This window comes from Anguilla rostrata, chromosome 1, assembly GCF_018555375.3.
Source record: "Anguilla rostrata isolate EN2019 chromosome 1, ASM1855537v3, whole genome shotgun sequence".
Taxonomy (NCBI): Eukaryota; Metazoa; Chordata; class Actinopteri; order Anguilliformes; family Anguillidae; genus Anguilla; species Anguilla rostrata.
In genome coordinates, this window is record NC_057933.1 from 964,425 (window position 1) to 977,500 (window position 13,076).

The 13,076-nt window shown below is 52.5% G+C and overlaps 1 protein-coding gene across 3 annotated transcripts in view; it reads right to left on the reverse strand.

The window, feature by feature from the left end:
* LOC135254765 (transcription factor HIVEP3) overlaps positions 1–13,076 on the reverse strand; it is a 61,735-nt gene that overhangs the window by 23,781 nt on the left and 24,878 nt on the right. For all 3 annotated transcript variants that reach the window (XM_064335276.1, XM_064335358.1, XM_064335444.1), the window contains exon 2: positions 9,506–9,580. The gene's annotated coding sequence lies outside the window, so the exon portion shown is untranslated. The remainder of the gene's footprint in view (positions 1–9,505; positions 9,581–13,076) is intronic.

Below are 13,076 nucleotides of genomic sequence, written 5' to 3' on the forward strand. Positions count from 1 at the left end.
CCCCCACCTCCCACTGAAAACCCAGGCCATAACAAATTCATATCCACAGCATTTAAAAAAAAAAAAAAGGTTTCACAAAACTTCAATAAACATCACAGAAATACTTCATATGTGCGTCTTCCTGGAAGTATGCCGAACTTTCAGCGACTGTCATGCACTTTATCTACTGCAACCGTGCAAGCAGGAAGCACGGACTTCGCAAGAACATTCTGGAGAAAGGCACATCACACCTCACAAGCGTCGTGCACAGGCACACAAGCGCAGCTACGCTCTGAGTCGTGCACAGGCACACAAGCGCAGTTACGCTCTGAGTCGTGCACAGGCACACAAGCGCAGTTACGCTCTGAGTCGTGCACAGGGACACAAGCGCAGCTACGCTCTGAGTCGTGCACAGGGACACAAGCGCAGTTACGCTCGGAGTCGTGCACAGGCACACAAGCGCAGTTACGCTCTGAGTCGTGCACAGGCACACAAGCGCAGCTACGCTCTGAGTCGTGCACAGGGACACAAGCGCAGTTACGCTCTGAGTCGTGCACAGGGACACAAGCGCAGCTACGCTCTGAGTCGTGCACAGGGACACAAGCGCAGCTACGCTCTGAGTCGTGCACAGGGACACAAGCGCAGCTACGCTCTGAGTCGTGCACAGGCACACAAGCGCAGCTACGCTCTGAGTCGTGCGCAGGGACACAAGCGCAGTTACGCTCTGAGTCGTGCGCAGGGAGCGCAGGGCCTGTGTCAGACCGCGCTAGCGCCTTCGCAGCTGAAACAGAACCTCCCGACGCGTCGCTGGACGTTTGGCGCGGCTCACAGCCGGGAGAGAGAGGAGCGGAGAGGACGAGCCAGCCCCGCTCACAGCCGGGAGAGAGAGGAGCGGAGAGGACGAGCCAGCCCCGCTCACAGCCGGGAGAGAGAGGAGCGGAGAGGACGAGCCAGCCCCGCTCACAGCCGGGAGAGAGAGGAGCGGAGAGGACGAGCCAGCCCCGCTCACAGCCGGGAGAGAGAGGAGCGGAGAGGACGAGCCAGCCCCGCTCACAGCCGGGAGAGAGAGGAGCGGAGAGGACGAGCCAGCCCACACGCCACCCCGCTCACAGCTCGCTCACAGCTCGCTCACTGCGCCTCACTCACTGCGCCTCGCGCAGCGATATAAATACCCAGCCAACCAGCGTCTGACTGGGACTGTCTCTGGAAGCTTCCAGACCGAACTGGCCTGGCATGCAGAGACAGGACTTCAGCACAACGGGGAAGAAACAAACTGTTCTCCCCACGGCCGCAGAAACAGGCTCGCGGTGTTTCTGAAATGTCCTCCACAGCACCGCAGAGCCCAGGAACTGGCTTCCAGAACCATGCAGACGTGCGGCACTATTGTGGCTGTGAAGGTTGCATAGTAACGTTAGCACAACGTAACGGAAACACTGTGAAAACGCTTGTTTAGAGGGCAGAGGAGCACAGTGGAGAGAATAACCCCAGTGCTGTTATAATGCTGTTATAATGCTGTAGACCCCACAGGGTTCAGGGTTCAGGGTTCAGGGTCACACACCTCTGAGACACGGACCACACCTACACCTGGGAGTCAGGTGAACCGCTGGGCTTCCGGGTGCTGTTTGACCTTTGACCTGTGGGGACCGGGCCCCTTCTCTGGGGGGGGCCATGGTGGGGGGAGGGGGGTATTATTTCCTCCTGGCCGTAGGGCAGAAAACGCTTATCTTTAAACAGCTCTAAAAATCCGCCGCTTCTCTCCCCCCCCACCCCACCCCCCCTCCCCTCTCGCAGGCGCTCGGAGACGGTTCCTATGGAAACCGGCCTAAACCGAGCAACAGCAGATGGAGGGAGAGCTGGAGGTCTAAATTTATCCCCCAGAATCCTCCCCTCTGAGCAGGCGCACGCTGGTGAGGAAGAGACTGGTGGGGCACCCCCCCCCCCAAAAAATACCACATTCAGCCAAACCCCCCCCTTAATGCAGCACATCTCACAGACACACTCTACACTGCGCCAGTACATTTCATATACACACACATACACACTCTACACTGCGCCAGTACATTTCATATACACACACATACACACTCTACACTGCGCCAGTACATTTCATATACACACACATACACACTCTACACTGCGCCAGTACATTTCATATACACACACAGACACACTCATATATCACACTGCAGTACACATACATGTGTGGGAGACTCTCGTGTGTATGTTCAAATAATGTAGGTAGAATGAGCGCTCATCTCTGGTGATGAAGTGAGCGTCTCCCATGTCACGCTCCAGGACACTGACTCCACACAAACCGCCATTCAGAAACTCATTCTGGGTTTTCATCAACAACCATGAGACAAGCCCATCACAGAGGAGTCACAGTGGACACATAATATCTGGCAACCCATATATTAGTCACCGTGGCTCCATCTCGCTAAATACACCCAACACACAGAAAACAAACATAGGCGCATATCTGCTGAAACAGAATGGCTGCAGATACTATATAAGTTATAACTAGTATTACTAAAACACTATTACTACTACTACTACTGCTACTACTAATAATAATAATAAAGTACCCCAACTAGACAAAAGGGCTGCTTAATTTCTTTTATTTTGCCCTCTCTTCAAATACAGCAAGCATAATTATGCTATTAGATAATCACTTAGTGTTTACTGAGCTAATACTGCAACAATAATGGGTCAATAATGCAAACAATCACAGCTGTCCATGAACGCTGAGAGTCACACACACACACACAGACACACACAGACACACACAGACACAGGATCACAGAACAGACTGAGCCGAGGTGGGGAATCGAACCCCTGGCCACAGCTGCAATAGTTGGATTTACTAAATAAATAAAATTGTTGGATTTGCTTAATAAAATTGTGTACAGGTTTTACCCAATTAAGTATATGCGACATAATCAGTCTGTCCTAGCCAACTTAGAAACCTTGAGTACAGTCACTGTCCAACAACTTTTACGGAGAGCCCACTGTGTAAAAAAGCAGAATCCTCTTTACCTTTAAAGCGCTACGCCAACAGAACACAGAGCATCGAAATCACAGGCACAGTGTGGCTAAGGAGGGTCAGAACAGGGACGTGTGCCCCAACAGAACACAGAGCATCGAAATCACAGGCACAGTGTGGCTAAGGAGGGTCAGAACAGGGACGTGTGGAGGGTCAGAACAGGAACGTGTGGAGGGTCAGAACAGGGACGTGCGCTCGTCCAAAACATCCAACTGCTAATTATGGCTGAACAAACGAGCTGCGTTAAGAAGTTAATTCTGCTAAATCTCAGGCAGATCCCAGTACAATCGATACTGGACACAGTGCCACAGCCTGCTGCCAATTCCACACATCACCTGGAGACAGGTGAGTGATAAAGGGTCTTTACCGAAGGTTTTATTCCCGAGAAACCGTGAGGTCTCCAGCCGATCTCTCGGGCACCGGTGTCAATCACAGCTCAGTTTCCAGGCAACCACAGCAGAACGTCAGAGAGCCAAACTGTGAAATGTGGGACGTCCCGTTTGAAGATCTCCCCAGACACTGTAATGGAATCCGAAACTCAGCTCTGAAAGCTGAGTAATGGAACCCCCCCTGCCCCCCCACCCCCACCCCGCGTGTCTGGCAACCCCCAGGATCTCTCCGAGGTACAATTAGTCAGAGAAGCTCAGAACCTTCCAGTAACAACATGTAATTCAGGGAAACGCCAAGTCTAAGGAGAAAAAAGCAGGCATTAAATTCCCCAGCGTGGTTTGAAGAAAATGGCTGGTTTTAACGGGGAGCATGGGAGGGGGGGACCAAGCCTACCCCCTCACCCCCCGCCCCCCCGCCCCCGTCCCCTGAGAAGAGCTGCGAGCCCACACCCCCCCGTACAGAGCGAGCGAAGGAACGGGATTCAATGGAACTTTGGGTGAGAACATGGCAGCCTCTCTCCATGCTCCGACAGACACCACACTAAAGTTAGCACCCACCAGGAGCACTGGCTGCTCGCTTCGACAGGACTGCCCCCTCTCCATCTGTGTGTGTGTGTGAGTGTGCGTGGTGTGTGTGTGTGTGGTGTGTGTGAGTGTGTGTAGGTGTGTGTGAGTGTGTGTGTGGTGAGTGTGAGTGTGTGTGTGTGTGTGTGTGTGGGGTGTGTGTGTGTGTGTGTGTGTGTGTGTGTGTGGTGTCGTGTGGTGGTGTGTGTGTGTGTGTGTGTGTGTGAGTGTGTGTGTGTGTGTGTGTGTGTGTGTGGTGTGTGTGCGTGTGTGTGTGTTGTGATGGTGTGTGTGTGCTGTGATGGTGTGTGGTGTTGTTGAGTGAGGGGGCGTGTGTATGTGGTTTGTGTGTGTGGTGTGTTGCGTGTGTGGTTGTGTGTGTGTGTGTGGTGTGAGTGTGTGGTGATGTGGGTGTGTGTGGTGTCTGTGTGTGTGTGTGTGTGTATGTGTTGTGTGTGTGTATGTGTGTGTGTGGTAGAACAGCTGTCTGTGGGAGCTGAGTGGGCTGAGGAGGGTTGGGGTGTGGGGGGGGGGGCAGGGCTGGCTGATTCAGAGAAGCGAGCGGATTCATTCATTCATTCATTCATTCTGAATCCGCTCGCTTCTCTGAATCAGCCAGCCCTGCCCCCCCCACACCCCAACCCTCCCACACCCCAACCCTCCTCAGCCCACTCAGCTCCCACAGACAGCTGTGTCACACTGTACTCTGAGTCACCCTGCCAGCGCTTCCAAATCACCTTTATCACCCCCCCCCCCCACATTCTCCCCCGGCTCCCTCAGGGTCTGAGCTCGGGGTTTAACTGTTTCGAGAAAAGGAGGAGAGAAACAGAATCGCACTGACACACACTCTCACCCTGACACGCTTGTCTCCTGTGGGCGGGGCTAAAGTGTGACACGCTTGTCTCCTGTGGGCGGGGCTAAAGTGTGACACGCTTGTCTCCTGTGGGCGGGGCTAAAGTGTGACACGCTTGTCTCCTGTGGGCGGGGCTAAAGTGTGACACGCTTGTCTCCTGTGGGCGGGGCTAAAGTGTGACACGCTTGTCTCCTGTGGGCGGGGCTAAAGTGTGACACGCTTGTCTCCTGTGGGCGGGGCTAAAGCCTGACACGCTTGTCTCCTGTGGGCGGGGCTACAGCCTGACACGCTTGTCTCCTGTGGGCGGGGCTGAAGACCACCAGCGCTCAGCAGTGTCTGAACCTCAGCGCGAGACGCGAAGCTTTAGGGTCAACACTGAAACCCGTCTACACCTCCGTCTCTCTCTATCTCTCTCTCCGTCTCTCTCTCTCTGTACCTCTCTATCTCTCTCTCTTGGTCTCTGTCTCCCTCTCTCTTTCTCTCCACACTTCTATCTCTCAACCCCTCCACCTCTTTATTTACCAGGTACTGTTTCTTCTCAGTGCTTTTCACTGGAGCAGAATTCATCCTCTGAATTAGTTGTGGGATTTTAAAAATAATAAGTCTCATTACAATTCCCTCATTTTTCAAACTATAATGAAGGTAAATCAGTGGTAGGTTACAAATATATAAAACAATACATTTGAATTAACAACCATCTGAAATAGAAACCCAGTGTTCATTCCATAAAAATGATCAATTATTCATAATCACACACTGTATCCACACACACACACACACACACACACACATCAGCTATGTCCTGCCCCCCGCCCCGCAAAAAACAGCCCCACCCAGAGAAAAAAAAGAGAGGCAGAGAGACAGAGACAAGGAGACAGAGAATGTGCTTTTCCCTGGTGATTTCCGTGTGCGTGTGTGTGTGTGCGTCTGTGTGTGCGCACGTGCGAGTGTGTGTGTCAGTGTGTGTACGTATGTGTGTGTATGTGAGCATGTGTGTGCATGTGTGTGTGTGTGTGTGAGAGAGTGTGTGTGTGTGTGTGTGTGAGTGTGGGTGTGTGTGCGTGTGCCTATGTGTGTGTGTGTGTGTGCGCGTGGGTACCTGCAGCTAGATGACTCTCTCTCTCTCTTGCTCTGAGTTGGAGTGATATTGAAAATGAGCTCTATATTTGGGCAATGACATCATGGACCAGCCCCATATTTGGGCAATGACATCATGGGAAGTTGCTAGAGGTTAGGGCTGTGGTTGAACAGCTGAGGGGTGTGTCTGTGTACATGGGCGAGTGTGTGTGTGTTTGAGTGTGTGTATGTGTGTGTGTGTGTGTTTGTGTGTGTGTGTTTGAGTGTGTGTGTGTGTGTGTGTGTATGTGTGTTAGTGTGTTAATGTGTGTGTGTGTGTATGTGTGTGTATGTGTGTTAGTGTGTGTGTATGTGTGTGTGTGTTAGTGTGTGAGTGTGTGTGTATGTGTGTGTTAGTGTGTGTGTATGTGTGTTAGTGTGTGAGTGTGTGTGTGTTAGTGTGTGAGTGTGTGTGTGTGTGTTAGTGTGTGAGTGTATGTGTATGTGTGTGTATGTGTGTTAGTGTGTGAGTGTATGTGTGTTAGTGTGTGAGTGTGTGTGTGTGTGTTAGTGTGTGAGTGTGTGTGCATAGTCTCTAGGTTGCTTCTTGTTGGCGGGCGTGGCCTGGCGGTTTGAGGCAGCGGGGATTCCCGGGAATGTCTCATTCCTCACAGGGTCAAAGGTCACAAATCAAACATGTGCTGACAGACCAACAACCTGAGTACCCTAACCCTAACCCTAACCCTAACCCTAACCCTAACCCTAACCCTAACCCACAACCTGAGTACATACTGAGAGCTGAGAGAGAGAGAGAGAGAGGGAGAGGGAGAGAGAGAGGGAGGGAGAGGGAGAGAGAGAGAGGAGGGGAGAGGGAGGAGAGGAGAGAGGGAGGAGAGGGAGAGGAGAGAGAGGGAGAGAGGGAGGGAGAGGGAGAGAGAGAGAGGGAGACAGAGGGAGAGAGAGAGAGGGAGAGAGGGAGGGAGAAGGGAAGAGAGGAGAGAGGAGGAGGGAGAGGGAGGGAGAGGGAGAGGGAGAGAGAGCGAGACAGAGGGAGAGGGAGGGAGGGAGGGAGAGAGAGGAAGAGGGAGGGAGGGAGGGAGGGAGGGAGAGGGAGAGGGACAGAGAGAGGGAGAGGGAGAGAGAGGGAGAGAGAGGAAGAGGGAGGGAGGGAGGGAGGGAGGGAGCCCCCAGACCCTGCAGCAGCTACTCAGCTCCATGACAGAGGGACCAGCGACCGTGATAGCGGCTGCTTAATGCCGTTACCATGGTGACATCACCCTAAATCCATCCTTTGTCAGTCAGCCCATTCATGTATCTGCTCGGCTTTGAGCCTCTGCCCAGTGAGAAAGCAGCGCTGCTCTTTAACAGAAACCTCCATTTCTCATATTTCTACTTTTTCCGGCCTTTGATCTCCTCCGCCACGTTCTCACTCTTTCCCCCCTCGTCTGACATCCTTCCGTTCCATTTTCATCTTTTCTTTATCCACATTCCTTCCATTTCTTATTTTTCCCCTCTAACACCCAGTCATTTAACCCTTTTTCTGTCTCTCTCTCTCCTTCTCCCCTCACCCCCCCAGCCCCCCGCCTCCCCCAGCCTCCCATGCCTGCTCCCTCACCCCCAGCCTCCCATGCCCTGCTCCCCTACCCCCAGCCTCCCCATGCCCTGCTCCCCTCACCCCCCACCCCCCGCCTCCCCAGCCTCCCATGCCCTGCTCCCTCCCCCCACCCCCGCCTCCCAGCCTCCCATGCCCTGCTCCCCCAGCCCCCGCCTCCCCAGCCTCCCATGCCCTCTCCCCCCCAGCCCCCGCCTCCCCAGCCTCCCCATGCCCTGCTCCCCTCACCCCCCCACCCCCGCCTCCCCAGCCTCCCCATGCCCTGCTCCCCTCACCCCCCACCCCCCGCCTCCCCAGCCTCCCCGCCCTGCTCCCCAGCCCCCGCCTCCCCCAGCCTCCCCATGCCCTGCTCCCCCCCCCCAGCCCCCCGCCTCCCCCAGCCTCCCCATGCCCTGCTCCCCCAGCCCCCCGCCTCCCCCAGCCTCCCCATGCCCTGCTCCCCCCCCAGCCCCCGCCTCCCCAGCCTCCCATGCCTGCTCCCTCCCCCCCAGCCCCCGCCTCCCTCCCCCCCAGCCCCCCGCCCCGCCGGTCAGCAGGCTGTGAATGGCTGTGCTGTGGCTGATAACCTTCAGGCCTCATTGTGTTGGCTAGCTGCAGCAGCAGTGTCCGTATTGTGCGCAGCTCAATGTGATCTTTGTAATCAGCAGAGCCCAGCGCCGGCGTGGGGGGGGGCAGGGGGGCGGTGAAGCCTGGAGCAAGCCGGACACCGCCCCCCCCGCGCCCGACACTGTGCCCCCTTGTGTGGGGATTTCTCTCCCCCCCCTTTGTCTTTTGTTTGGGGTGTAGCAGGCTGGAGAGGGCCGGGGAACAGAAGCTCTTTTGAGCATGCCCAGAGCCAGGCTGCTCCCTACACTCTCCTTTCTGTTTATTTATTGTGTTTGGCGGAATTTCTTCAGGCCAAAGGCCCCCCCCCCCCGCCCCTCCACCCCACCCCGAAAACGCATGTCTGTGTAAAAAAAAAAAACTACAGAAGAACAGCGGACATGTGGAAGAGCTCGGCAGAGTCGGCTCGTCAGCAGAAGCATTCGGTTCCCAGAGGCCTGTGCGGCGGCTGCTGTCCACAGACCCGGCATGGGAACGCGTTTCCCCAACATGCATCAGTGATTCAGACTGGGGTGGGGGGGGGGGACATGGGGCAACCTACTGGCATGAAGGAGAACTGGGGGGTTCTGTCATTTCTGGCAACCAGCACCCCCTGCTAAGACTAACCCCTCTGAAAGCTTCACCCCCCCAGCCCAGGGCTCCCCATCTTTACAGCACCTGCCCTTAGTCCCGGAGCAAACACAGGAAAACTCACCATCGCCCTCATCATCATCATCATCATCACCATCATCATCATCATCCCAGAACTCCCAGCATTTCATTCTACTCACTCCAGCTCACTGCAGCCACTGGCAGTCAGAGCAAACACACCAGCCCCATCTCACACACACACACACACACGCACACACAGACTCACTCACACACACACACACACACACACACACACACACACACACACACACTGGACAGTGCTACAGCTCAAACACACGGGCCATGTCACACACACACACACACACACACAGCACACACACACACACACTCACACACACTCACACACACCTCCACCACACTGACACATCACACACACACTGGACAGTAGCTACAGCTCAAACACACAGGCCATGTTCCCTACCAACACACACACACACACACACACACACACTCACACACTTCACACACACACAACTGGACAGTGCTCACAAGCTAAAAACAAGGCCATGTACACAACACACACGCACACACACACACAAACACACACTGGACAGTGCTACAGCTCAAACACACAGGCCATATCACACACACACACACACACACACACACAACTCACTCACACACACACACACACACACACACACACACACACACACACACTGGACAGTGCTACATCTCAAACACACGGGCCATGTCACACTCACACACACATACACTCACAGGTGTGCTCTCACAGGTGTCTGTGAAGGTCTTACCTGGAACGGGAGTCTTCACAGCACACCTCTCTTCAGCGGCAGCACTGAAGGGCGTGGATTCAGTCTTAGTTACACCTGCAGAGTGAGGTAGACACACACACACACACCTTTAGTGTCCATAATGTTCCCCTGGCCCAAACCCCACCCCCTCCACCACCACCACAGGACAAGGCTTCACACAACAAATCTCTTCACACACAGCATTCACATTATGCTTCACATGTCAAGACCTCAGCAGAAATATTTGGGAAAAAAACGAGTGTTCCCTTTGCTTTTTAAATATTTTTTTTAATTTTACACACGCAGGTTTCCTGTTTCTCAGTTTCAGGATGGCAGTCTTTTCCTGTTTCCACTCCCAGTTCTCCAGGAGCCGAATGGGTGAAACGGGCATATCACACACCACACAGCCAACGTTCCACACCAAACAGGACCGCCAACGTTCCACACCAAACAGGACCGCCAACGTTCCACACCAAACAGGACCGCCAGAAACCCCAACACTCGCTGAAGGATTTCTGATTCGCAGCCTGTTACAAAAGAAACAAGACTGTCTCTATCCAGCCTGACTCTGGCAATGAGCACCACCACATAAACAGCAGAGGTGCATGATGGGACAGCAGAAGTCCCCCCGGGGGGTGCTGTGTGCGCTCCGGGCTCAGGATGTGTCCCTCAGTGAGGAGATTAACCCGGTGGCCACAGGACGTTCCACCCCCTGTGCCACATGGAGGTCCAAAATCATAATGCCACTTTCAAAATGACGGGGGGGGGGGCGAGGGGAGGGCGTGTCACCTTCAGTCGACCTTCATGGTCAAAAAAGAATAATAAAATGAAGTGAAGAAACAATATTTAGGGTCTATTATGAACACCAAGAGCCAAAATGGCGGCTGTACTGAAAACCCAGAGTAAAGAGACACTGATATGCGTGTGGTATTACTTCGCTAACTACTACCTCACCAAATTACCTGAATTTATGAATATTACATATTTTCACTTAATTCTTTAATTCTTAAAAGATATCCCCGGTATTTACACTAATCATAAAACAACACACACCTGCACAGAGAAGATGAATACACAGATAACACATAGCAAGAAAACAACAACTCACAACACACACACACACACACACACACACACACACACACACACACACACACACACACACTCACACAATCGAGCCACTGAAGATTCTGTACAGGTCAACACTTCATCACAGGCTCTTCTTGCTTACCCTGGTGTTAAGTGTTGCAATAACATAAATACAAATGTATTTATAAAATGTGCTATATTAACTTCATTTAAATATATTTATATCTCCTGAACACAGAACATCAGTTCCCAAAATGATAGATTTGGCCCTGCAGGTATTTACAGAAAGACACAGACCCACAGACAGGCATGCAGACCAGAACCAGAACCAGAACCAGACACCATAAAGCAAAGCAGACAACAAGGAGGAAAGAAAACTTGGAACCGAAAGAGAAAATATTTGTTTGAGGATTTCAGGTTTCAAATAAAGGTGCAGATCTGGACTATTTTTGGACTGTTAGCTTAAATTAGAACTCCAATCTGTCTAATTTGAGAGTGCATGGTACCACCTCTAGGTACAACACACCCCCACATTCAGAAACACGTTCCTGACTGCAAACTATAAATTCCATAAATAACCCCACACCCCCCACGCCCTTCCCCCCTACCCACATGCCCCAAACCGCAATTTAAACTTCGCACCCACAGAGCCAAACATGGCCCCTAAAAACACACATGAATACACAAGCCATATCTTTATATACATTGGTCTTTACATATAATCCTACATTTAAAACCAGAGAAGGACAACACTCTCCATAGCACTCTTACACCAGCTGTAAGGAGCCACACCCCATCCCTCCTGCAGTAACCAAGACAGCAATGACCAAACTCCAGAGTCCGTCAACCTGTCAGGGGTTTACCTCTGACCTCTCAGTGGGATGGATATTTGCAGTGAACAAAACACTACAGAGAAGGCAAGAAGAACAGAAATATGGAGGAGGAAACAGGAGGAAAGAGGGAATGAGAGAATGATAGGAAAAAGGAAGGGAGAGAGGGAGAGGGGGAAGAGAGAGGAAGAGATGTCTCGGAAAAGCAAGACAGCAAAAGGTGTGTGAAATAGACCTGCAGATCACAGCACGGATGAGTTAGCAGTTAGCATGACCACAACATGGATGAGTTAGCAGTTAGCATGACCACAACATGGATGAGTTAGCAGTTAGCATGACCACAACAGGGATGAGCTAGCAGTTAGCATGACCACACCACAGATGAGCTAGCAGTTAGCATGACCACAACAGGGATGAGTTAGCAGTTAGCACGACCACACCACCATACACACACCCCTATCCACAGAACTATATACACACCAATATCCACACCTCTAAACACACACACACGAATACACACACACACACTCACCTGCACGAACAGATAAAACAGTCAGAGCGAAGGAGGAAGGAGTCAGCATAAAAGGAGAGACACAGCTGTGGGGGGGGGGGGTGAAAGTAAATGTTTTAAATTTAGAAAGAGGAAGTGCTCGTTTTAGAAAGTGCATTCTTTCTCTGCACCCACGCACTTCACTTTTGCGAATGTGGGGGAGGAGGGGGGGGCAACAATGCGCCAGTGGCAACCGCACTGCTCCACCCCCCCCAGCCAGACATGAGGAAGTGGCCTGCGACAGGAAGTCATCAACACATGGCAGGAAGTGACACGCAGACTTCACAGCTGAGACCATCTCTGCAGAGGCGGGAGGAGAACAGAGAACGAGATAAAGATGAAGGGAATGAGAGAGAGAGAGAGAGAGAGAGAGAGAGAGAAACAAACACCATCCAGCCTCAGGACAGCCTCATTCCAATCAATCCAATTAGAATCAACCAAACCGCAACACAACAAAAACAAAATTAAATTACCTATTGGGAAACTCAAACAAAAAATCTAAGCTAATTGGCATGTTATTTGGCCCTAAAGCGAGAACACACTGTGGCAGACTCCGACCAGTGAAAAACAGCAAGAAAAAACACTCTCGAAGGGGAAAACACTCGCGAAGTACAGACCCCGCGAGCACAGCCTGGCGAGGCACGGACAGGTCCACACAGGCAGCCCTGGCAGCCCAGAGCGGAGAGCTCTGCATCTCTCTGTCCATCAAAAACAAAGAAACCCTGAAACTAAAAACACAAAACAGACATGTCCAGCCTGGTAAAGAAAATCTAGATGTTTCCACGAGTAGCTCTGGTGCTCTGGTAAGTGATTGTAATGGAAATGTAAATTAATGTTCTATAACTTCACACTTTTTGGGCTTCATGGCAAACAACCCAATGACTGGAAGAGAGAGAACGAGGCCTCTCTAACCACGCCCATAATCACACATACACACCATCCACCTGCATCGCCAAGGCAACACACACCATCCACCCGCATCGCCAAGGCAACACACACCATCCACCTGCATCGCCAAGGCAACACACACCATCCACCCGCATCGCCAAGGCAACACACACCATCCACCCGCATCGCCCAGGCAACACACACCATCCACCTG